The sequence below is a fragment of the Cupressus sempervirens genome, chromosome 5 (genome assembly GCF_028749045.1).
Source record: "Cupressus sempervirens isolate cs-2001-9-10 chromosome 5, ASM2874904v1, whole genome shotgun sequence".
In the NCBI taxonomy this organism is placed as follows: Eukaryota; Viridiplantae; Streptophyta; class Pinopsida; order Cupressales; family Cupressaceae; genus Cupressus; species Cupressus sempervirens.
In genome coordinates this window covers 969,447,126-969,474,099 of record NC_143122.1, presented here as the reverse complement: position 1 = coordinate 969,474,099, position 26,974 = coordinate 969,447,126, and the positions used below count along the sequence as shown (strand labels likewise).

Below are 26,974 nucleotides of genomic sequence, written 5' to 3'. Positions count from 1 at the left end.
AAAACCAAAAAAAGGAAAGAAGGCAAAGTGACTCATATCCAACCCTTTCACATTTTGATGTAATGATTGTAACTGACAAATTGGCTCGTTGCCATTTGTCAATTTTGAGGAGATGAATTGATTTGAGTCTCATTTTGTAATGGTCATCTTGTAATCCTATATGTACTTATTTGAAAGATTAATAAAAGGTCAACTAATTTTTGGTGTGAAATACTTGATGTTGCAGAGACAATTTGAGGGTATTTTGTGTGAATCATTTTCTGTTCCACTCATTTCTATATTAGTTTTATGTTTTCTCTTTTTGTCGGAATTGAATCAAGGATTGAACAGAGTTTTGTTCCCCTGTTTTGAAAGTGTGAACTGAAGATAATAGTATTGTTATTGGAAGTTCAAGAGAAATCTCTTTCCATGCTTTCTTTCAAGTTAAGTCTTTTCCATTCTTAGAACTAAGATCTTGCTGATATCAATTTAGTTGTTCATACAACGTTGAATTGTTAAGCTTTGCAGGTCCATAAGATGTGTGAATCCATAAACTTGACTAATCCTAAAATTCAAACTCTTGCCTAAGTTTTTATTTAGGCCTAACTTGGTTCACCTTTCTTGTTCTCGGGTTAAGAACATACCCCATTTTAGAGTTAGTTAGAGATAAAACATAATTCATTGCAAATTACAAACAAATTACAAACACAAAAGAGAGTTATACCTAAGAATTTAGAGGGAAGTTAGTCACTTAGTAATAACTTTCCAATAGTTGTAATCGATTGTTGTTCACAAACATTCGGCATCCAAAAGAGTAAAAGGAAAGAACAATCTATTTACCAACAAGTTCTTTATTATTTTCTTGAAAATTTACAAGTTCAAGAACACCTAGTGAATAATGCAATCTAAAAGTCCCCTTATGAATTTCTCTAACATTTCTCCTTCATCAAGCTCCCCCTCTTTTACATTACAAATTATCATGTATTTAAAGGCATCATTTTGATAACTAAGCATTTCTAGGTTAGTAACTAACTCATTTTTGCACATTTGGAACAAGGTTATGAACTTTACATATTTTGTGCAAAAATGATTAGTTTCTCAGTTTGACCAAAAGTGACCAAAGTCACTATTTACAAACAAAACAACAGCGTTGCTCTTGACATCTCTTGAAGAAGAATTCGCATTGGTAGTTTACCCCTAGTTAGATCAATATTTGTCTTGTTTGCTCCATCATTTTCATCTTGTTTTGATTATCTTTGATCTTCCTTTGCCTTACATGACCCAGAATTTGAAGTAAAGGTGCTAGTGATTAGATTGGTCTTACCTTTTGTTCATAATTTGATAGTAATAATAATTCTCTCAACACAATGAAACAATTCTTCTATCTTAAGGTCTTGAACTAAACCTTCATGGTGCTACTATTGATGTTGTTGCAATATTCTCCCTTTGTCTCATACAATGACATCTATGGTCTTTGAAAGTATCATTTCAAAAACCACCTCCGCCTCCTTCAATATTCTCCTTTGTCTCATACAATGACATCTATAATTAAGATAGAAAAGGTATAAATTAAACCTATGTATCGTAATGTTTTTACAAAATTAAATCATTTCATCTAAAAGTTATTTAATTCTATTTAATAGACAAAATTATATAAAATGAAATTATCAACTTGTCATAAAATAACAAAAAGCACATTCAAATATTATTTTTTATTCACATCACAAACAAAACCCAAAAAATGTAAAACTTTGAAAATATATTTATAATATTGAACCGAGGCATTCAAACACCAAAAGAAAGTTGTAAAAAGTGCCAACTTCTAGAGCATTCTATTCTTCAAACATAAACCTTCCAAAAAAACCTCACAAGTTGAAGAGATAATTTAGGTTGTCAATCACGTTGCTTTAAAGGATTACCAAGTGACACATGTTTTGGAAACATAAGAGTTTGCATGTTAAATAATCAAATCTTTAGCATTTGAAATCACAAGTGAATAGGACAAAAGAGTAGAAAACAAGAGACACAATGCGTCAAAGTTCCTATCAATAATTGGAAAAGAAGGAAAATAGATATTTATAGATAGAAAGGAAGGATAGAAAGAGAGAGCTAAAAGAGAGAATGATATGTTAATAAAGACAAGTAAAGGTAGAATGATAGAGAGAGAGAGTTGAAGAGAGTTTTAAAAATATTAATAATTCTATTATTTTAAGAAATACATAAATAACAATAGAATATATAAATAACAATAGAAATTATATTATATGAATGAACCACTCATTTCTACCAATTCAATTATAAGTTGAAATGTTAAATTTTCAAATATAAATTGTTGATTACTTAATTCAAACCACCAAAATATCTAAGTTTGAGGGTTAGTATTAGTTTTACAATTTGCAAAATGGTATTAAAAAAATAGAGCAAAATTGTAGAATAGTAACTAGTAAAACATAGTGTAAACTTAAAGAAATAGCATTTTACAATTGACAAAAAATAAACATCAATGTAAAACTAATAAATATATTTAAAATAAGAAATATAAAACATTTAACTCTATATTTGAACTTGGTAAGACAAATAAAATGTGATAATTAATATTGATTAGACATTCATTTTAACTTGTTACAAATGTAGAAAAGATAAAAGTTGTTAAAAAAATATTTATATTTTTGTTGCAGAAAATTAAATTTTCTCCCAAAGAAAAATAGTATGGTCCAATAGAATGAATGAAAAATGTGATTTATAAAATAATGAAAAATTTAAAAAAATATATAAACATTTGAAGTTTCTTTTAACTTTTAAATCCTATGAATTGATTGGTCAATTGAATTGAATGAAAGCAATAGTATCATGAGTTTTGGCAGAACTAATAAGTTAGTAAAATATCTTTATCATCTACCCTTGCACGTAGAACACATTTTCATGCATAAGTTTTCAGGCCAACATTTTTAAGAAATCTTCCACGTACGTTTTAATGATATGCGCTTGAAAAGATAAGTGTTGACTTGGATGTTATTGTAATAAAATCAAAATCATGGACTGATGATGTAAGCCGGCTGATAATTTCAAATATATCTTTTTATTGCTTAGCCACTTCAATGATTGAAATCTTCGTGGGTTGCAACCCCACCACCCACCTACTGCTTTTCTTTTAATTAGACAACTGTGATTTTAGAAAGGCAACTTCAATCCCGTTTGGCTCCCCACAGATTCCACTATCTTGTTGCAAGAAAAGTAAATACTTTCATCACAAGTTTACTACAATTAAGTCAGGTTAAGGTTTTAAGTTGGTTGATATTGAAATAATTTAATATTATATTAGGTTGAAATGAGGTTAGGTCAAAAGATTATAAGTAGTATTTAGATTTATTTTTATTTTGGAGAACTATTTTTTATAGGATTATTCTTACTTTCTATCTTTTTATTGTTTATTGTTTAAAAATTTTAGGTTGAGTATCTCATTTCATAGCCTAAAAATGATATTTATTACATGGTATTTCTTATATAGACATTTGAAAATTCTACGCATTGTTTCTAATTTCTCCCTATCAAACAAGTGGTTTAGAATTGGAAACACGATATCCTCCAACATTCTTAACCAACTTTTATTTTTATAACATTGACTTATTTTAGGTGACTGTTTTAAGATGCTTGAAAAGCATCCCCAAATTTGACATGTTTTTAAAGTGGAAACTTTATTCAACATATGAAAAAAAATGGACATTGTTTTCTTTTCAAATTCAAACCAATTTTTAAAAAAAAGTTACACCACTTAAATTCATATGGTTAACTTAGGTTTCAACCTAAACAATAGACTTCCTACAAACAATAAAAGATGTAATTTAAATAATTTAACATATTTGATAAAACTTTAGAAATGATAACTTATCTATTACCCCATAATCTACACTAATAACGGAAATCTCCTCCTCCACCTGCAATATTAAATATGCAAAACAATTGAAAGTTGCGTTAACCCTCCTTAAACTACTTCAACCGCGCTGAGACGGATCTCACGAAAATTCTTCTAGACATTCTTCAAAACCAAAACCTCTACTCTCGCCCAAGCAAATGCTGCACCAAAAAAATTAACAAGCTTTGATAAATCGAAAATATATATGGAAAAATCAACAAAAACGGATAAAAAACGAACTTCTATGTCATTCTGCGCGCATTTACTCAGACTAAAATATTTGCCATTCTCTACGGAGAAGACTGACGATAACAGCAGATCTTTCCAGAATACTCGAAAATGGCAGATTTCAGTGTATGGAGCGTCATGAGAAGCGGAAAGATTTGGAGCCAGTTTGACTCCCTCATCCTCTTCACTCACACTCCAATTTAACGGAAAGAAAACTACAAACCCTAACTCATGATCATCTTTAACCTTAATTTTTTAGAGTAGACAGCGTTTTTCTCAAGTAAAATGCACACCATACCTACAGAAGCAATACACGACATTCATACCTGTGCTCAAAACAGATAACAATAAACTACAGCACCGTGTAATCCACATTGAGATGCAAAAATATTGACGAAAAGAATCGGAACCCCTTCGAACAAAAGAGTGAAACCCACATATAAGGCCCTGATTCTTAGGGTTATGCCGTGAGTTTAGGGTTTCAAAGTTAACGGGGAATAATATGTTTAAATTGTAAATAAGGTCAAAGGTTTTTTTTTTTTTTTTCGGTTTATGTTGTGTGTATTTTATTATACTTTTCATTTTTTAAATTGGAGAATTTTGTATTATTTTGTGGAATGTTAGGTCTTGTATTTGATAAAGTTCGATATTTTCATTTTTTTTCTTTTTTACGTTTATTTATATTCATTTAACTTCACTAGATTTGATAATATTTGGAAAAGAAAGAATTTTAAGAATTATAACTATAGAGAGGGGTAATTAGATGATATGAAGAAAAAGATGTAGTAAGATTAACAAAAATCTTAGTTTAGAGCTCTATAGATTTGTTGTATTTTTATTTTTATTTCAGTCATATAGTGTATGGTCTAGAAAAAAATTCTATCATTTGAACGTTTTTAATTAGCATGAAGTTATTATTAGAAGATGTCTACATGTTTATAAGTCCAATAATTATATTGAGATGTACAATCTTGAATATGGAAGTTAAGTTTTTACTATTAGTTGTTCTTATTAAATTCATATGATCATCTAATAGTAAAAAATAAAAAAATTGAATATCACTTATCCCAAAAATATTAAAGACCCCTACATTGAACATTAGCCTTAAAATGTAATTTCATAAGAGGAACTTGTTTTTTTAGTGTAGATGTAATATTAAATGAAACCTTAGTAAATTAAGATGTTACATATTGTAATATATAAAATGGTGATCATCAATTGTAGACCACTGAACCAAATTTTAATAAGGTATTTCAAAAAGATTGTGATGCTAGTAGTAATGTCATTGGAGTTGTTTTGTGTAATGCCCTGCCTGGAGATTCTTGGAACAACAATAAATATAAGCCAAGATTTTTTTTTATAAAACAAGTATGGATGCATACGACATACAACATACAAGGATCACAAAGATTGCAACAAAAGACTAAACAAACATCCAAACACCAACAGATCTCCAAACACCACTACTGACCAAAACAACAGACCATGAAAGCACGTATATGATTTCAAATTCGAAATGTTCCAAATTCAAAATCCATAACCAAGTGATTCAAGTACACCTTAGAGGGTAGTCAAATCACCTATCAAAAACTTTTGAACAAACCAAAAAGTATCGGTTGCCCACCCGAATAGGTTTACCCAAGAACCCAAGCAACACTTTCATACAGCACTATGTGACGCTTTCCAATATCGTACAACCTTTCTCAAGAGGTTGTGTGATACTTTCAGGGTCTTGGCGACACTTCCCTAAAGGTCGTGTGATACTTTATAAGCATCGTACAATGGTTTCTCAAAGGGTGTACAGTACTTTCAAGTATCGCACGATAATTTTCCTATGGGTGTGTGATACTTTCTAGTATTGCATGATTCTTCTTCTTTGGGCATGTGATACTTTATAAGTATCACTCAATGCTAACACATTGTCATCTAGGAAAAGAAAGAAATGCTCCAAGGAAAAATTTAAAAATAAAACAAGGAATCAGAACCTCCACACTAGGGAGTACTAGATCTAGAATCGAGGCATAGACACTCGAATAATATAACAGCAAGATGAAAACTATGTCTAACCATCTAAACATAGTAGTGAAGGAAAAGAATTGAAAGCAACATCGAAATGTACTGAAACAATGAACTAAGTGCATGGTTTCTCCCAACTGTAATAGCATCATGAGACCTTGAAGGTCCTAGCCATTCCCTACGTGTAACATCCCAAACTACCAACTAAATAGTTGGAGCTATCTTATGTGAACACCACTACTAAATTGTAATAACATCATAAGAACAAGAAATCTAACATGCTAATCCAATAAGCAATAGATACTCCAATTAAGAAAATAGCATCATCTAATCACATGCTAAACAACATAATATAGGAATACGTCAAATAAACTAACATCATCTGGACATGATATCCATACATTCCAAAGAAAGCATAAATCACAAGAAAGCATACTTCATAATCTGAAGTACCAAGTGAAAACATCCAGCAATGATCACACTAGGACAATAGAACATCTCTGTACACCAATTCCCAGTAGTGGTGAAAGTAGCTGCGCCTCCCAACCATGTGGAACCCATAGGTCCACTCCCGTCATGTTGATGGAGATAATGATCCAACCACAAATACACATAAAAAAAATCCATGGCTATCACACACGCTAGACAGGAATGATGATTGAAACCAAGAGCATGAGACAATGCAAGTACTATAGGTCTTGGTCAGACACTCAATGGGTTACTATGTAGGGGCTAACATCATGGAGAGTCTCTTGGCATCAGAAAGCCCAAGCTCGAATCATGCGGCTCAACTCCCCAACGGAAGGCTCTCACACTAAACATTTTATTATACTACCCAATATTTTATTTAGTAATTGTAGAACCAGAATTAGTATGCAAAGAACATTAACAAATAAAGTAAACATTCACAAACCAAAAACTAAATTCACATATATGCTTAGACTAAGAAAGAAAATAAGAAGTGCAAACCTCACGAGAGAAAACACTCCATGCTTTCTTGATTCTATAGATGTGTCCTTTTGCTGTGGATGTATGCTCAAGATGCTCAAAAGTTGCTTCAATGGAGATGGGTAATGGCAAATTGGTAGCTTTGTGAGCTCTCAATTTGGCATTATAAGGGTATGGTTGATGGCTTTGGTTCTCAAAATAGCATGGTAACTTTAGCTCAAAGATTGTTGATGAAATGGCTTGGGATGGGATTCAATTTATAGGCTAAGGGGTAGAGGGATGGAGGGCTTAGATGCAAGGATGGATGAAGGCTTAAGGAGGGCTAAGATGCACTCAAAGGGGAGCACATGGATTGTGCTTGTTTAGCACCAATGGGAAGGTGACACTTGTCACAAGGAGGATGAGTGTGAGAGGGTAGGGTTAAGGTTTGGTTAAGGGCATGATGAGTGGGGTTGAGTATGTAAGAGGGATGTAAGAGGAATGAGTGTGGAAGAGGGAAGAGTGTGGAAGATGGGTGTAAGAGTCATGAGTGGGCTTGTAAGAGTCTTTATGTTTTGTAAGAGCACTCATGACTTAGTGGTTGGGTTTTTTTGAGGGGAGACTTTGGTTTGGATTAGGAAAGTCTTAAACTTGTTTAAGGAATGTGACAACATTAGGGGGTGGATTAGGCTTGGGTTTAGGATTAGATTAGGGATGTTAGAGATGTGCAAGTGGATGGCATTAATGAGGGTGGGTGAGTTAGTGGCTAAGCTTGGTTAGTATGGGTGGATGGGGTGGATTAGGCTAAATGGAGGATTAGAGATAGGTTAGGGTTTTTTTGAATTTGAGGATTTCATTTATCAAATAGATTTATTTAATAAATGGGGATTTTTGGAATTAGATAGGAGAAAAGGATTTAATTGATAAATAATAGATTATTTGATTTATCAATTAGGACTATAGATGATTAATTAAATTAATCAACTAGGGGATGACAAAGGATTAATTAAATAAGAATTTAATTAATGATGCCTTTAGAGATGGCTAAATTAGATTACCAAAGTAGTGTAATCAAATTTAGGTGTCTACAGTAATCACTTGATTAAAAATTTTGCAAGCCAAACCTCGATAAATAGTCACTGGGCTACGAAGATAGAAGCCCCTCCATATACTACCCTACCCTATCCATGCTCATCCAATGATGAGTGCACATAGGCATGTATATTCCTAACACAACCCCAAATGATCATAACTCCTAGAAGTACCATGGAGGATCGAGCCTAGCATGTCACCCAAAAAATGCATGCACATGTACTCATGTGTGGCGCACCACCATCATGAAGATCATATCAAAATGATTGGATGAGAACACAAGCAAAATATCACTCAATCAAAAACAAACTTGGAAGGACAGATGCATCGCACATCCCAATGCAACATAAAAGTGCAATAATGATCTAACTGACATCCCAACAGTGATCTAGGTCTACGACCAACATCATGCCAAGAACAGCTAGAAAAATAGGGCGACACACAAATCGAGGTAAAAACTTTAGAAATTGAAAACTTTGAAAATAAAAACTCATTTAGGCCTTGGGCACAAAAGCCATGAAAATCCAATAAAATTTGGGTTTGGACACCATATACAAAAATTACAAGCATAATGGTGTGAAACTCGAAATGCTCATCCCAAAAATAGGGAAAATGTTCATACCCAACCATCTGAGTAGAACCAACAAATAGAAAAGGAAGGGAACACTAGTTCTCAGCCTCCCGACAAACAGCTACCAACAATGGAGCTAAAACAAAAAAATGGAAGAGCCCTACCTGATAGCAAAAGGGGCAGAAATAGGAAACAACACAATAAAATAAATAACCCACAAAAATTGTTGAAAATCACAGCAAAGCAAGGTCTCCCTGAGCTAGATCCAATGAGACTGACCTCGCGAAGATCCCACTCCTGCAACTCTCACAATGAACATAAATGTAATCCTCCAGAAGAGGATTTTGGAAAAAGATTTCAAATTCTCAATTTCCAATAGTGAAAAGTGAGGAATTAATTTCCTCTTTCAATATTTATTCACTTTTCAAGTGAATAATTGATTACGGTAAATAACCAATTAAACTAGTTAGACTTCGAATCGACCCAAACGAAAATAGGCTGTTCCAAGTAATTGGAATTCACCTAAGGAAAAGCTGCCAAAAATTAAAAATCAACTAAATAAATTTTGAAAACCCTTAAACCAAAATCACAGAAAGCCTTAACAACTTCATGACAATGTGAAACTCTAAATGCACAAACATGATCACTGGTCTAAATACATAATGCAAATGAGTCTGAATTTATTAAATCACTGGAAGGCTTAATTTAAACATTAAAAAAAGACACACCAACCACACAGGGATGACATTGGTAAAATATGAACAATTGAATCACTAACTCCATGTGCCACTGCTAGGGATATAAATCATGCACACTAAAACTCATGATCAAGTGCAATTGCATATAATAACATAATCGAAGCAATAAATGCATTAAATCACTTGATTTAATCATTTATTCAATTATACTGAAATAATCCATTTACATCACTCATGTCCTAATAAAGCATAATCGAAGCAAGAACGAAGTAAATAACTATGGCATTAAATCCATCACATAACATAATTAGAGATATGTCCAAATGCCGAATAACTAGACATCATCATAAACCATACTATCATCTCAAAATGGCATCAACATTCAAATATGATCAACTACACAACATAGTAGTATAACATCTATGATATTGAAATCAAAGTATAACATCCAACCCTTAGGTCATCTCAAAATGCAGAAATAATAACATGAGTACAAGTATCTCTTGCATCAAAATATAACAAGGTACAGACTACAAACACGAGAGGCACTACATCTTCTCCCACTAGGCATAGGCTTACTCATGGAAGCCAGTGAAAAGATAGGTGTACAATCCTCTTAATCATGTAACATCTTCCCAAGTAGCAGAGGTCTCATCACTCGGGTCCCACTAGACCCTTACCTGAGCTCTATGTCCCAACCTCTCAAAGTCTGTCTCTAATGTTAAAGGATACAAATGGGCTCCAAAGAAAGTTGTTTTTCCTCCACCTACAAAGCATCCCAACCAAGAACATGGGTCACATCAAGAATATGCTGCCTCAAAATAGAAAAATGGATGTGCGAAAGGCTAGATGGCAATGCTAGTCGATAAGAAACCAGACCGATCCTCTTGAGGATCTTAAATAGTTCAATAAAATATGACACCAACTTAGAGCCTTTCCCATAATAGATGGTGCTCTTCCTCGAACACACTCTCAAAAACACCTTGTCATCAACAAAAAAGTGACGATCCAACCTACAGGCATTTGAATACTCCTTCTACCTATCTTAAGCAGTAACCAAATTCTCTTTAATATGAAAAACTTGTTGCTCCATATCCTGGAGCATCTTTGGACCTAGAAGTACTCAATCCTCTAAATGATCCCAACTCAAAGGGGTACAACATGGTCTACCGTACAAGGCTTGAAAAGGTGACATGCTAAGAGAACTATGATACATGTTGTTATATGCAAACTCAACAAGGTATAAATAATCCTCCCACTTCACTTGTCTGTCCATCACATACATGCAAAACATATCTTCTAGAACCTAGTTCACCCTCTCGGTTTGACCATCAGTCTATGAGTGATAAGCCGAACTAAAATTGAGTTGTGCACCCAAAGCATGTTGGAGAGATGTCAACAATGCTAAAGTAAATATTGGATCTCTATATGAAATAATCTAGTGAAGGATTCCACGCAAATGAACAATATCCTCCAAGAAAAGATGCACTACAGAAGAAGCTAGGTAGGATATTCTCATGAGTGAAAAATGTGCTACCTTGAACAACTTGTCCACTATTACCATGATACAATCATGTTGTTGTGATGACATAGGCAACCTTGTGATGAAATCAATAGATATCATATCCCATTTCCACTCTGGAATGATATGCAGCTGCAAAAGACCTATCAAATGTTAATGGTCTGCCTTCACTCCCTGGCGCTTGAGACATCGAGCAACAAGATCAGCAACATCACACCTCATCCCTGCCCAAAAGTGTAGTTGTTTAAGATCAACATGCATCTTCTTAACACTGGGATGTGCAAAATACGGTGCACGATGTGCTTCTGACAAAACCAAGGTACAAAGATTATCTGACATAAGTACATAAACATGCCCCAAGTGTCACAATAGTCCATTGGGCTCAAGCATATACCCTAAAAACCTCCCCTCAAGGGTACATCCAGACTTGATCTCTGCCCTCACCTCCTGATACCATGTGTCACTAGGCAAGGCCTCTAAGATATGACCTCGCAAATCCACTCCTAATGACAAAACCGATATCTCATGTTGCCTCCTATTCAAGGCATTTGTGACGACATTCTCTTTTCCTTTATTGTACTGAACATCAAAGTCATATTCACACAAGAACTCCATCAAGTGATGTTGTCATGCATTCAAGTTTGGTTGAGTAAGATATATTGCAAGCTCCTATGATTGCTATACAACTCAAACTTGTATCCCAAAAGGAAATGCCTCTAATGAACAAGAGCATACACAATGGTGGCAAGTTCCAAATCATGAGTGGGGTAATTAAGCTCATGGTCCTTGAGTTTTCTAGACTCATGTGTGATCACTCAACCATCCTACATCAACACTACACCCACACCTTCCAACGAAGCATTTGTACAAACCATGAATTTGCCTATAGGGTTAGGCACTGCAAGGACTGGTGCACTGGTCAAACACTCCTTAAGAGCATTAAATGTTGCCTCACACTAGTTTGACCAACAACACTTCTTCCCTTTCTATTGAAGAGAAGTGATGGGATGACCCACATGTGAGAAATCCTTCACGAAGCGATGGTAATAACCCGCCAATCCCATGAAGCTATGAACCTCTAAAAAATTAATGGGTACCGACCAATCCATGATAGCTTAGATTTTATCTAGATCCACCACAATACCATCACCAGTGATGATATGCCCCAAATACTTTACCTCTGATTGGAAGAATCCACATTTACCCAAGTTTCCATACAATTGATGGTCTCTCAAGCACTGCAACACCTGGTGTAAATGGACCTCATGTTCGTCAATAGTCTTAGAATAAATCAATATGTCATCCAAGAATACAATGAGGCATTGATCGAGGTATGTGCAAAATACTCCATTCATCAAACTCATAAATAGTAATGGCACATTGGTTAACCCAAAAGGTACAATTGTGAATTCATAATGTCCATATTATGTACGAAATGTTGTCCAATTAATGTCAGCCACCTAGATATGAAGCTGATGATATCTCAACATAAGATCAATCTTTAAGAACACTCGTGCTCCCTTCATCTGATCAAACAAGTCACCTATCCTCGGAAAAGGATATCAATTCTTCACCGTCACCTTATTCAACTAGTGATAGTCAATGCATAAATGCAATGATCCATCTTTTTTCTTCATAAAGATGACTAGTGCACCCCATGGGGATACACTAGGATGAATATGGCCCTTGGCCAACAATTCCTCCAACTACAATCTAAGCTCACTCAACTCCTGAGTAGTCATGCAGTAAGGAGCTCGTGATATTGGTTCTGCTCCTGGTATGAGATCAATCCAAAAACCAATGTCATGATGCAATGGAATACTGGGTATCTCATCAGAAAATACATTTGCATACTCATGAAGAATCAGGTGATCATCAAGCATCGCTGTACAGTTCATCTAGTGCAATCCTTTTTTCTAGTGTAATCCTTTGTATTCCTTTCAAACTTCCCTTGAAGTTCATCTAGGTCTAATGGTTTGCTCATTTGACCATCTAATCCAAAAGCTTCAATGAAAGAAGCATGATCCAGTGTGCACAAAATAGTCCCATCATGCTTATGGAATGATTTAGTCGCTTGATTGTAAGACTTAATCAAGGCCTTCACCAAATCAACGTCTACACATACTTATGGGAAGATGAGCTTGGCCAAATTCCTTTTCCATGGATTGTAGACATGAATCTTCTCAAACCTATTATTATAGAAGTATCTGAACAATTCATACCCATTAACACTAGGGAAAGTAGCATCTTTGCAGAATGCATACGGGTCTCTGAAGTCGTAGTCATTTGTAGAAATGACATTTGATGAGTCTGAGAACAACTTCATCCATTTGTCCACAACTTTATTAGGCTTCCTTTGTCAAGTTTTTCCTCCTTTGGAAGTAGAAGTCTTAGTAACCTCCATGTCTGTAGCCTAAATTTCTTCTACCTCCTTGTCTGACATCTTGACTGTGAATTAGATATCTGGAAACTCTGCAACTAGTACTAAAAAATCTTAATTCTTCACACTAAACACTCTGAAACTTTTCAAAATCTTCTTTTTTCTACAAATGGTAATCTATTACTGGCCTAGAGAATGCATTTATGCTATGCATAGTTCATCAACCATTTCTATGCATTGATTTATTGCATGCACAAGCCTTAAACTCAGTTTTTTCTATCATCTTAATGGAGCATTGACATAACTATCCAGTTTTGCACTTTCTTTACTTTCTACAAATTTCATTGGTTGCAAACTCCTATCATTTTCCATCTCATCAAAAGAAAAAAAAGTTTTTAATGCCGGAATTAGGGTTTATGATCTTACGATTCACTTTGAATTTCAAAGCCTTCGTAACCCCTTAAGTTTACCCTTACGATCGAGCATGTTTCATATCAGCGAAAATCCTTTTTAAGTTTCCTATGATCTTATGCCTAATAGTTTATTGTAAGATCAAAACACTAACTGCAATGTCTTCTATAGAGCCATGATCTTATGCCATGCAGTTTGCAAACATTTTCATTGCATCGCCAACATACACCTTAACCTTTACAACCATACGCTAGCCTTTTCTTCATAGCCTCAAAATAATTCATGGTTTTCTCTTGCGATCTAATGCAGAGGAAAGGGTGATGGACCTTTTTCAAAAGATAAGTAATTCAAAATTGCTTATAAACCCTCTTACTCCCTAAAGTGCTCAAATGGCTTTAAGAGACTCAACCCAACCAAGGTGACTCTAAACACAAACAAATGATGGATTTGAGTTATTTGAGGTATATAATGGTGTATTAAAGTGATTTCAAGGTTTCTTACCCTATCTTTTGCTCACAATGGCAAAAAGACTCCAAACTGGCCTAATGAGGCCTAGAAATTAGCATTTATCCCTTTTTTTCTTCAAACACAAAACTTTCCAAAAACACATGGAAAAATAGACTTAAAAGTTGGTGATTTTACAAAGAAAATACCACTTAGACATATCTCCAAGTTCTCAACTCTTGGATAGTATCAATAAATGTTCCAAAACCTATAAATATAAGAGGAATTAGACCCAAAACATGTAGAACATGAAAAGCCCCAATTTGGGTGCTTCGAACCCTTGTTTTGAGGGTTTCTCCAATTTCACTCTTCCAAACCTTTCCAAGATCAACTAGAGATTGATTCACCATTAAATAAACCATATAAAACTATTCCAATCATAAAAATACAATGCTATTTAGCCCAAAATCCTATTGCTACACTTGTGTCATCATTTTGAATGGGAAAAGACCCTGCCACAACACTATGATCACACTCTCAATCAATTTGTTGCAATTACCAAGTTAATTTCATATGATACAAGGTTAATAATCATCATTCCATGGATTCTAGGCCTTTGAGTCCATGGGATGGCTATTAGTTACCAACAAAGCTTCAAAACAATGAAAGGAAAACTCAAAAATTCAAACTAATTTGTTGATCATGAAAGTATAGTCATGGAAAATGATTCTCAAACACTCTAAAATGTGTAAAAATTTCCTCCAATATCCTAGTGAAACTTCCAAATATATTTTATGATGGATCTCAAACCAAAACAAAGAACATCAATGCTAAAAAACAATGAAAAGGTTGATCCAAAACATGTATTTCATTAACTTATTGGGTTGTCTGTACACTCTAGGATTTCTTGTCATTAAATGAAGTTAAAAATATAGAAAATAATAAATATTAACTTCTTCAACCTCTTCCAATTGGTTTGAGGGTTTAGTTAAGTGTTTAAACTACCAAAAATATATTTCCCTCCTAAATGGCTACTAGCCATTACTAAGTGCAAATTTGAAGTTTTAAACAATGAAAATGCACTTAAACTTATTAACTTTTCTCACTAAGGTGTTTCCAACACTTATGAGACTTATTTCAACTTATTTAAACCCAACTATCCTCCTAAAACCTCCTAGACACATTGGGACACTAATGGTCCAAATTACATTTATTTAATCCTTTCAAGGATATTATTTCATTCAAAGCCATTTCATGGTATTTAAACCATTATAAGATCCAATACATCATAGTTGATATGATTTGCATCATTTAGTATTCCTTTGACCTCCTTGGACCTCTAATTGTCACTAAGTGTCTTCTATTCCTTCATAGTCTTCATAATTTGCTTGTTATTCCTAAGTGCCCCTACACCATGATCTTACAATCCTCTACCCTTCGTATCTTCAGAAGACTTTATTGACATGTGTTCAAATTTTTTACGCCTATACACTTGGCCCCACTTCGTAAGATCGTAATACTTCACAACCTTATCATTTTATGTATTATGTTCTTATGATCTCCTTGCTTTCATATTGTTGAGGGTCCACTTAAAAGCTTTTACACTTGTACACTTTTCAATTCATCATAAGATTGTATCACTTGTTATTACCATAAGACACTTATGATGATACATAGCTAGGATGAGTGTAAGATTGAAAATCTCATAACATACTTCCACGATGTTGTGATTACATTGGATATTGTAACATCAGGAGACCCAAAATTTACCTTTATGACCATGTGCTAGCCTTTGTTTTGTAATGTCAGGAGACTTGAAAACTTAGACTTGTGACTAGATGTTGACACCCTGATCATAAGATCATAACAATAAATAGAAAACATGAAAATAAAATGTGATCTCCAACTTAAAAATAAAACCTAGGGTAAAGGCCAAATTTGATTGTGGAGCAATACAATTTTAATGACAAGGTATAGGGCATGATTCTTAGGACATTGTAGTATCCTATGTTAGGGAAAAAACTTACGAGTTAGGGTTTTTATTGGAAATTTGATAACAATAGATGACAAAACCTAATTTCACAACACATTTCAAGATATTTTCACATTAAAATTTTAGAAACTTGGCATAGGGAAAAATAAGGGTTATTACACATTTGATGAAATGGTATTTGTTTTCCCTTCAGTAAAACACCAATTTTTGGTCACACATGCAAGGCTTCCAAACACACAATACTTAGATCCATGGGAGCAACAAATATAACCATTTCATTAATTATATTAGAATTAATGACAAATTTCCTTCTAAATTGTCTACCCCCAAGAAAAATAGAAACTTTATTGATATAAACCACAATATAAGACTTGGGTTGTTGATGAGATTCAAGAGAAACTGTTCAACCAAATACAATTTTGAATGAAAGAATGGTGTAATCATGATACCAATTCAATTGACATAAAATATTAGATAGTAAAAGGAAGTACACTAAGAAAAAATCCATAAAGTAAACCATCTGAGAAAGAAAGGATCTCAAGAAGTGAAACCTCATCTTTACCCATCTAGTCTTGAATGTGGTATAAAGCCACACATTTGTTGCCACACTCCAAGAAAAGCCTAATTCACATAAGATAAAAAAGAAACCATTGGAAACAAAAATTTAAAATGAATCATTAGAGATTGTTGATCAACACATAACAAAATGAAACTATCCAAATGGATTCTCTTTCAACATTGTTAAATTACCATATTGACATCGTTTGGGGAGAAATACTAATTAGGCTTCAAAAGGTTACAAGGTCCAAATGTGTAGAAAATTCATTGAAGCCCATTAGGAATTTTGGGAAAAAGATAGAGGTGTCCATCATTAGTGATGGATGGATGGAACTAAAAAATATCACTTGATCATGATGACTATAGTGTCTCATAAATAGGAAATATTGTGAGAGTTACAGATTGTAACAGGTAAAAAAATACACAATTCTTTGTTAACATCCTCACAAAAAATTAATGATAAAGTAGGGCCTTGTAACATTATTTTATCCATAAAAAGTAATGCAAAACATTATTTTGTAATTGGATCGAGAATTGGTTGACAAAAAATATTTGCACGTCTTTTGGACACCATAAATTTATATTATCTTGTATAATGTTCAAGAAGAATTTACACTTTTGATATCTATTTTAAGCTAGACTAATAAAAAGAATTCAAAAGTAGAATGGATCATAATTCGAAAGTTTTGGGTATGAAGAATCCTTAAAACAATAACAAAAAGATACAAATGCAATCAAATGGCACCTGTGGGAGGAGAGGTTTGGTCATAGTCAAAGGGTTTCTAGGAGTCATACAAGAGCTCTTGATATCTACACTTGGCTTGCACCTCTTAATGGTGTTTTACCTTCATAGAGTTTATAAATAAATATAGGTATAATAGTATTCTATAGAGTAGATTTAAAACTTATCTATTTTTCAGCGAAGACATGATAACAAGTCATTATTCTTTTCCACTTGTTCTTCACGAAGGTGCTCATAATTTTCTATCAGAATTGTATGGATCTGGTCACTGTCATTTAGTGTGCACCTTGTAATGTTTTTCCTCATTTAATGATGCCAAAATATATATTAATTAGCATATTAGAAACATGATAAAAAGTTGACCCTCATAATAGTAATGGAGAAAGTATCATGAAAACCATAAAAACATGAAAAATTAGTTATAAAACAATATTTATTGAATATAGAATTTAGCAAATAGTTATAGAAAATATTCTTACTTATATGATTTTTCCTCTAATATATCTTACATTTATTTTACATTAACCCAATAAAAATTAAATATGCATGTTTTGGTTTCTAAATTACCTTTGTATTTGTTGCAAGGTCCTCACTGACTTCAAATTCTTTACAAAAAACTCTGAATTCCCTGCCTTCCTTTTCAAAAGTCTCCAAGTCCTACCATCCAAACAAACTTTATTGCCTATGAAAGATCTTTAATACCTATTCATGACAATAAAAAATGTTAATAAATATGACAATGGTAATAAAATACAATGTGAATGCAAAAGTGGTAATTATTTATATGACAAGGCCTAAAGGTCTAATTTTTGGTTTTATGGGTTTAGTATTTAAGCTAGTGTGATATGGTCATTAAAAAACCATAATAATGTAATAAGACCAATAATTTTGAAGAAAATAAGATTTAATTTCCAATTGCAATAAAATATAAACATTAATTAAGTCAAATATGTCGTGAACAAATTAATTATTCATAGTCAGGTTTTTAGGATAGTTGCAAATAGTTTTAGTTGTTTGGTCAACTATGTTGGGTCTTAAAGGAGTCTATTTAAATGTGATCATCCTAAGACATGGGATATACCAATGTAAGAGAGAGTTTTGAAAGAAAGGAATCATACTTTTTAGTTTCACATTCTATATTTTATAATTGCTAACATATCTATTATATGATTTTGGTCTTTGTTCCTTATTACTTTTGAAGAATGGACATATTAGCATTCTAAAGTATTAATCTCCCCATGGTTTGGTCTTATAAATAATTTTTTTTATTGAGAAAATAAGTAGTTGTTTGAATTAGAAGAAAACTAATAAACCATATGCTAGGGTATTCAAAGACTTAGAAATACAGTTTTGTTATACATGTTACATGGAATAGAAATATAGTTTTGTTATACATGTTACATGGAATAAACCCATTCATTTGGAAAGTGATGAAGGGAAACATGTATATTAGTTATCCCAATAAGTTGTAGATCACCATGAAATGATTGGGCATGTAGTTTGAAGATATAAATGGACTACAATAATCATAGAATAGAGGTGTGTTGTCATAGAGTTGGTTGATGCTTTTTTCACCATCAATGGTTAATAATGGTCATCAAAACCTTGAGAATAAACTAAGGGATGTGGATATGTGTGTGAGAAGAATTGGAAGAAGTTAGATTAGGAAAGTACATTATGTGATGCCTGAGAGTTAAAAGTTGGGAATGTATTGTTATAGTAGCATAGAGAAACTAAAACCCCAAACTTATATGTCATGTATGATATCAAGGAAGATAAGTGAAGTATCTTAATCATTAAAGTTGCACAAAAACAACCAAATTCACCATGTCTTATAATTTTCCTAACTCAAAAGAATTCTAGGACAAGACATTGCCTCATGTGTGGAATTATACACCCACTTTATTATGAAGTTAAGCTAATCTTGGAACTTGAAGCTATCCTCAATACAAGGAAGAATTGATTAAGGAATAAGAATATAATTGAATTAATGATCAAGTGGAAGGGTCTGCCTATGGAAGATGCTACTTGAGAAGGATAATAAATCTTCAATCATCGAAATGTGAAATTGCTTATTCCCCCACCCTAATAGATAGATGGTTTCATAGTTGATTACAATTAGTAATAAAAATGATCGGTGTTCAAGGATTAGAGATCATCACTAAGGGACAAGAATCATTATTCAAGGAATAAAGATCCTTATTCATTAAGGAAATGTGATTGTCCAACAATCCTTATTCATTAAGGAATAATCATTATCCTTATCTAGGGATCATTATCCAAGGAAATTACTATAATAAATTTTAGGGTGTGAATAAAACAACTAATCTTTAATTAGAAATCAACTAAAGAAGTAATAAATTTTCACTCCCCCTCACAAATGGATGACTATCTTAAATGGTTACACATCTTCAAGGACTAGGGAGATACATCATGAAAGCTAAGGGGCGAAAAAGTACAAAAATTCAAATAAGAAGTATTCCAATCAAGGAAGAAAATATTTAATAGAATTAAGAACAAATATCGACAATTACATTAGCAAATACATCAAGTATTACCAAGGACAAATTCTAGGTCAAATTTGGATTGAGTCATTATAGTTCCATGCTGAGGTAACATTTGTGAATTCAACATTCCATTTACTTATTAAGCCTTTGTCCGTACAAGAATATGCACTCTTTTTCATCAACATAGATCTTGCAAAGGTGGCAACACCAACACAAGATTCAACTTAGGTAAGGCCCTATATAGTAGAATAATTTGTTAGTTGTTTAAACTAGGTTAATGTCCAAATCCAACAATGAAATTGGAACTGTAAAGAAAACATCTATAGGTTTCCATAGACTTCAAACAAATGGAAAACTATGGCTAATTTTCCCAACACCCCTGTCCCACTATTTTGAGCTGAATTTTTGGGAGATGGCATTTTGAAGCCAATTAATCTTACCTATCAAGTGCGGTATTGTACACAACCACATACCAAATTTATGATATGAGCTTCTGCATATATAAAGACATAATGTTTGAAATTCTTGGAATACAAAAATTCTTAGACAACAAATCAAAAACCAAAAACACATTAGATAACACATGAAAGTTTAAGAAAAAATAAGATTGAAACATCTATCATTTTTATACTTTAGTACTATAATTTATTTTATATTTTTCCCTCTTTTTAAAATTAATTTCTCAACCAATTTAGTTGATAATCTTTGCATCAACTATATAGTTATACAATAATGTTTATGATCAAATTAGAATCCTTAGCATTTCTACTAAGAAAGAAAAACAAGGCATGTTTAATTGTTTCTCTATGTAGGAAATGCAAAAGAAAATTATAGATCCTCTAAGTTGTGTGATTAGTTTTTTACTTCTTGTTCTATTGCCTTTTTTTTTTCTTTTAACATATTTTTCTATTTTATTTTGATTTCTAAGAGTAAAATTTTACCAACTTCATTGCAAGTCAAAAACATAACTTCATTTTAGAGATTCAACCCTTCTATTGAATTGGTTGATCTGTCTTTTATTGTATTTCCCATAGACTTTGATTTTGTGCCTGTGAATATTTTCTTCCATTGTCTTGTGTTCCTTTTTTCCTCAAGATTGAAAATTTGAAAAATGGACAAAAAAGGCCACCTCCCTAATTGCCTCAATAGAATCATCTAAATATTTGATATCTATCAATGTTTGCAAATGTGGTCTAGTTCTACAATATGGATTTTATATCACTACTCTAGATCCCATATTAGTGATATAGAAGGGTATGGTATTCTCTAGTGACCCCTCCTTGATTAAGTTTGCAGTGACACACTTTAAAAAATGTGAGGCTAAAGAAGCCCATTTATGTATTCTGAGCAAGAAAAATATTTCTATGTATCACAAAAAACTATATCTATGTACATCAAATGAAATTATGGCTCAAACTCAATCTTTCAAAAGAGTTTCACAAGTGATTGTTTGTGATCACATCTTTAGAATAAGGAATCATGTTCAAAGTATGTTTCAAAATATGACATTAGAATCACCAGTGAGTGCCATAAAAATGGAGTAGTGAAGAAGACACACACTACCACTGATATTAGTTGTACTATTCCATTTTTGTAAAGAGGAAATTCTATGACAAGCAATGCTCAAAATGCTTTGATTCAGATAACAACAACAACCATAGAATGGATATGAAATATGTATAGCCCAATTGGTAAAACCCCTAGCCCATTAACAAATGGATTCTTTTTGGAACAAGAAAGATTTGAGTCAAACAACTTGTAGCTACAAAAAAAGGAACTAATTTCCTCAATACTGTTGAATATAAAGAGTATCCAAGTACTTGTTGATTGATGGAGTAATAAAAAGGATAAACAAGATACTAAGGTGGGAGGTGAATCAGAATCTTTAACACTTTAAACTTTTCACCAATTCATTCACATCTATTAATAAACTTGTGCATGTAAAAATTATAATGTAAATATGTTGTAACATATAAATCAGATCAATCAAATGCATGAAAATAAAACTTATAACACAATATTTATTAGCCAGAAACCCTCTAAGGTGAAGGTAAAAGTGGGGTGGGGATGACTCCCAGAAATCTTCACTACTGCAATAATAAAGTTAACTACTTAAGGTTACAATGTTTGATCATAAAACATGATCTACCCCATGAGGAGCCTACCCTATTAAAGGCTTAAGAGACTTATAGGTCTCACCTTTTAGAGGATTTAACACTTACAAAAAAGTAAGGAATCTATTAGGAGATTTACAAAGATATGTTAAGACCACTCTATTAAGAGATTTACCCTGATTCAAGTTTATTAGAACCGATTCAATATCTAGCTCTCAATATTCTCTGTAAGATGATCTTGAGTCTCCTCCTTGCTAACTAATTCTCTCCTTTGATATGATAATACTTGTCTCCCCCTTTCACTTCACTGCTATGAATAGGCCACTTGCTTTGTTAAGTGATAACAAAACCCTTCATTGACTTTTGATCTTTTCTCAATCCTTAACTATATAATGCTCCATGTTCCCACATATACTCTTCTCATCTCCCTCTCATCCATCATCATCGATCTAGGTTAAGATCATTGATATTTAAAGAGTTTCATAAAGATTTTTCTCGATGCTTACATATTTTGCCTCTTCACCTGTATCATTGAACACACAACATAGAGACATTTGATCCACGCTGTGTAAATTTTCTATAATAACCTCTACATGTATTAAGTGTTCTATAATGACCTCTGTAAGTATTAAATGTTCTGTAACAACCTCTACTTGAACTTTAAATATTTCTTCCAAGTCAACCTAATACCATTTTCCCTCAAAACTTTGTTCCATTCCTGACTTTTATGTAAACTCTACATTACTCGATCTTTATTATTTTTTGATGCTCGACATTGCTATTGCTTAGTATGTATTGTGTTCTTATGATGCTTGGCATGTATTATGCTTGACACACACTATGTAACTCAGCATATGTATGCTTGATATTTTCTCGGTCATTGTTTAGCTTGAATCGTATAGAAATTACTTAGTGACTATAAACTTACTTGGCTCCTATAGTGCTCAATACATACTTTCTTATGTACATGACTCAACCTATATAGAGTAGTTGAGTCATAGTGACATCGTTTGAATCTGCCTTGTAAATGACTAAGTGGTTGACACTAATAGATGAAAATGGTTAGAGATATCAACAATCCCCCCCTCTGACATTAGTGAAGAAAACACTTTCTCATATTTACATCTTTACAATACAATCTAACAATGAGCTCTCCTCCTAAGTCTTATGACTTACGCCAATGAATAATGAATATGAACAACAAATTTATTTCCCCTTAATCACATTTATTTCCCCCTTATTTCCTTTTAACAAATCTATTTCCCCTTTCTATATCTATTTCCCCCTTGCTTTTGAACACTATATGTCACTGCTGGTGAGGTGGAATAGGTGGAAGTAATCTATATTTTTGATGAATTCCTTGTGAACTTTGATAATCATGGACTATGCATGATCCCATATGGTTCTTGTTGCTTCCAAAACATGATTCTACAATTGAAGTCTTGCAACCAAATCAATTAAACTATCAACCACTAAAAAATTATGATCTTCTATGATAAGATCATGGGTTCTTTTCAATTATCTTTGCATGACCTCCAAATGAGGTATCATCATTTCCTAAATAAAGATCAATTTAGATCTCATATTGTTGTCAGCTACCTGAAGCTCGACCAATGTGCCTTGAGCAATCAAAAAATTATTTTTGTAATGCCTACCCCTAGTTTTATTTGCCATTATTATTGCCGAACTCTTTTAGGCTAGCTTTATGTTTATGCTTGGTGCTCAATGACATTGTTTTCCAGATTGTTAGATTTTTTTTATACTCAATTGATTATATGATGAGTGACTTTGGTATTAGTTATTTCATGTATACATAATTATTCTTCGATGATGATTGTATTCAATGATTCTAGTTATTTCATAATGATAGTTAGATGGATTACTTATATACATTTTCTATGGATACTTACCCCATAATTGCATGTGTATGGTGTACCTATATGTTTACTTTATGTATGATGTTTTTGATATGGTTGAGGGAGGGAGTCGTAGTCACTTGCTAGTTGGGATCTATATAATGCACAATTTTCCACCATTGCCTATTTAGTTTAGAATATATGTGTATGTACATGTGTGAATTTTATGTAGATTGTAGGTACATACTTCCCTAAATTGCTAGGATAAGCATACCCTATTGTAGAATCTCAATGGTAAAAGAGGGGAGATAAATTCTTGAGTCCAAATCCTAAGCTTAAACCATTTGTCCTAGAAAGTAGGGCAAGTATCTGAGTTATTTACCTTTCCAATTTGTCAAGTGACATAAATTTGTGATTATAACCCTTGAGTTTGATCTCATTTTTTGTACTTTATCATTGATTTTCATATTCAATCTTTTGGGTCTATTATTATTTTCTATTATAATTAAATCAATTAAAAGATTATTTAATGATTTAATTTAATGGAAATTTTATTAAGAAAATTCAAAATTCAATTATTTAATTAATTGATAAATTAATTAAATAAATAAAATAAAATTTAAAGATTTAGTCAAAGTCTAATTTTGGGCGTAATAATATTAATTTAATTTAATAATAATATATTTAGGAGTTCATTTTTTAATAAATGCTAAATATTATGATTACTTAAGTTAATAAATATTTTTATCAAAAAAGTCTCAAGAATTAATTATAGAAAGAAATAAATTAATTTAATAAAGATATTTTAATTAAATGAAAAATAGGTTGTGCAGGAATATTAAATTATAATAAAACAATAAAAGAGAAATTACACAATCAAAACCCTAAATTTGGGGAAAAACTCTTTATTAGCAATTTAGAGGCCATTTCTCCATAGCCAGGATTTGGAGGAACAATTTCGAAGAAGAAGAGTTTTAGAAGAAAAGGGAATATTTGTGTGCTATATGCGTTATCGTATTAGCATTAGATTTAGGTAGAATATTGTGGGTTATTTGTGTAGTAGTTTTCCATTCTTCAAATTCATGTCTTCTTCGTGTTTGGATGAATTTGTTTTCAAATTTTTTTAATTGGGTTTGAAATCCTTGTTCCAAATTTTATTGCTCTTCATTTCAAGTTTATTTGTATATGAATTGATAGTTAGAAACCCTCGTTGTAGATTTTAGGGAACCATGTTTTGATATAAATAAGGTTGGTAAAGAATTCAAGAACATTTATACAATTCATTTGATTTCTCATATTCCTCTTATTAGATTTAATTGAGGAAATCTTTTATAAATAATAATAATAATTAAATTGCAAAAAAAACTTCAATAGGGGAAGGTATTCAATTTTGTTTGTTTTGTTTTATTATAAACAATTTTTAATAAAAAAAATGAAATGGTGTGCAGGGCCACCAACCCACCCACCCACTTCTCTTCTACCCTCAGTGGCGTTGTTGATGTATGAATAGCAACACTACTGTGACGACAACAGGTACTACTACTAAAGCAACCATACCCTACTACGATCACAACAAGCTGCTACAACAACCCTGTGCTGCAGGCCTACGAGCCTTAACAAATGTTTCCTTTTTTTAAAAAATTTCTTAATATATGTTTTTTATATATACATGTTATTAAATGTTTAATATTAAATTGTAAATATTATTAAATATAGTTTTAATTAGTTAATTTAATATGTTTTAAATTATATTTAATATATGTTATTAAATATAGTTTTGTTAAGCAATTTAATTTATATGTTTTAAAACATATTAATTATTTAAATTAAAATTAGTTGTTATTCAATAATTTTAAATAAACTATTATTAGGTCTTTTGAGTAATGATAATGGTTATTAATAATTTGCATTATTAATTTGATAATTATTATTTAATAATGTAATGATTATTATAGTTTTAATAAAAACATTAATTTTGTGTGCTCAGATTTAAAAAGTGAAAATGGGTCCAGTTATAAGGGATAGATCTATAAACCATATTAAAGTCAAAAAATTATAACAAAATGAAACTTGAACCCTACTATTAAACCAAAACTATGTGTTTTCAAAACCAAATAAAAAACTATGAAACTATACTTTTAGTTGTATGCTTTCTTGAGTTGGGTTGGGATTGACTTATTTCTTTGATCAAATCAAGATGTTTACTAGAGGCTTGGGGGTTTGTTCTGTGATGTCATGATGATATTTTGTATATGTTCTTTTATACCCAACCTTGGTGACATGTCACATGTTTCTATGATAAGTTTGATCTATGGATTGTTATTGCTTTCCAGTGTTCTTGTGTGGAACTGAGGTGAATGGTGTGATTTTTCTGATATAACATTTGAGTCTTTGATTAATTATCTTTGGATTACTTCCCAGTTTCTTGGATAGGACTGAGATGATTATGAGTTATTATTTTTGAAAGATGTCATAGTTTTGTATATGTGTACTTGATTTTGGATCAGTCCTATTAAGATGATTGTATTAGTGAAATTTGTGATTTTCGATCAGTGATATTCAATTTTTTTCAAGTTGCTTGTGTAAGAATTGATGTGTGATTTATGGTTGTATGGGACCTACTACTTTTACTGAGCTTAGGGTAGGTTATGTATATGTCATGTTGGAAAGTGGCTTGCAATGGATGTTGAAGCCCTAAAGAGGTTGCTTCGGTAACCCATTATAGGTTATTTTAATAAGTGATAAGACTACACTAAATGAGAGTAAAATGAATTAATAAAAGTCATTTATTTTTCTTGCCCATGCATCAATCGCTAGTACAAGCTAGGATGGGAGTAGAGAGGGTTTTTGGTTACAACCTTGCTTCGTTAGTATGCCTTGTCAGTATGAAAGGATACTAGTGCCACATAGAGTCACTAGGGGGTTGAAGTCCAATTAGACTACCAAGGTAACCTTAAAGTTGGCTCATGTGATGACACTTGCCCACTTACATAGTAGATTTCCTACGAGTCATTGTTACCTCT

The 26,974-nt window shown here is 32.3% G+C and overlaps 1 long non-coding RNA gene across 1 annotated transcript; it reads right to left on the bottom strand.

Annotated features, from left to right (window-relative positions):
• Positions 1-794: 794 nt before the first annotated feature.
• On the bottom strand, positions 795-4,542 carry LOC149559179 (uncharacterized). Its single transcript, XR_016364325.1, has 3 exons — positions 4,447-4,542; positions 3,876-4,053; positions 795-1,521 (listed from the first exon to the last, which is right to left on the bottom strand). It is a non-coding gene; the product is annotated as an uncharacterized LOC149559179 (long non-coding RNA).
• Positions 4,543-26,974: the final 22,432 nt, after the last annotated feature.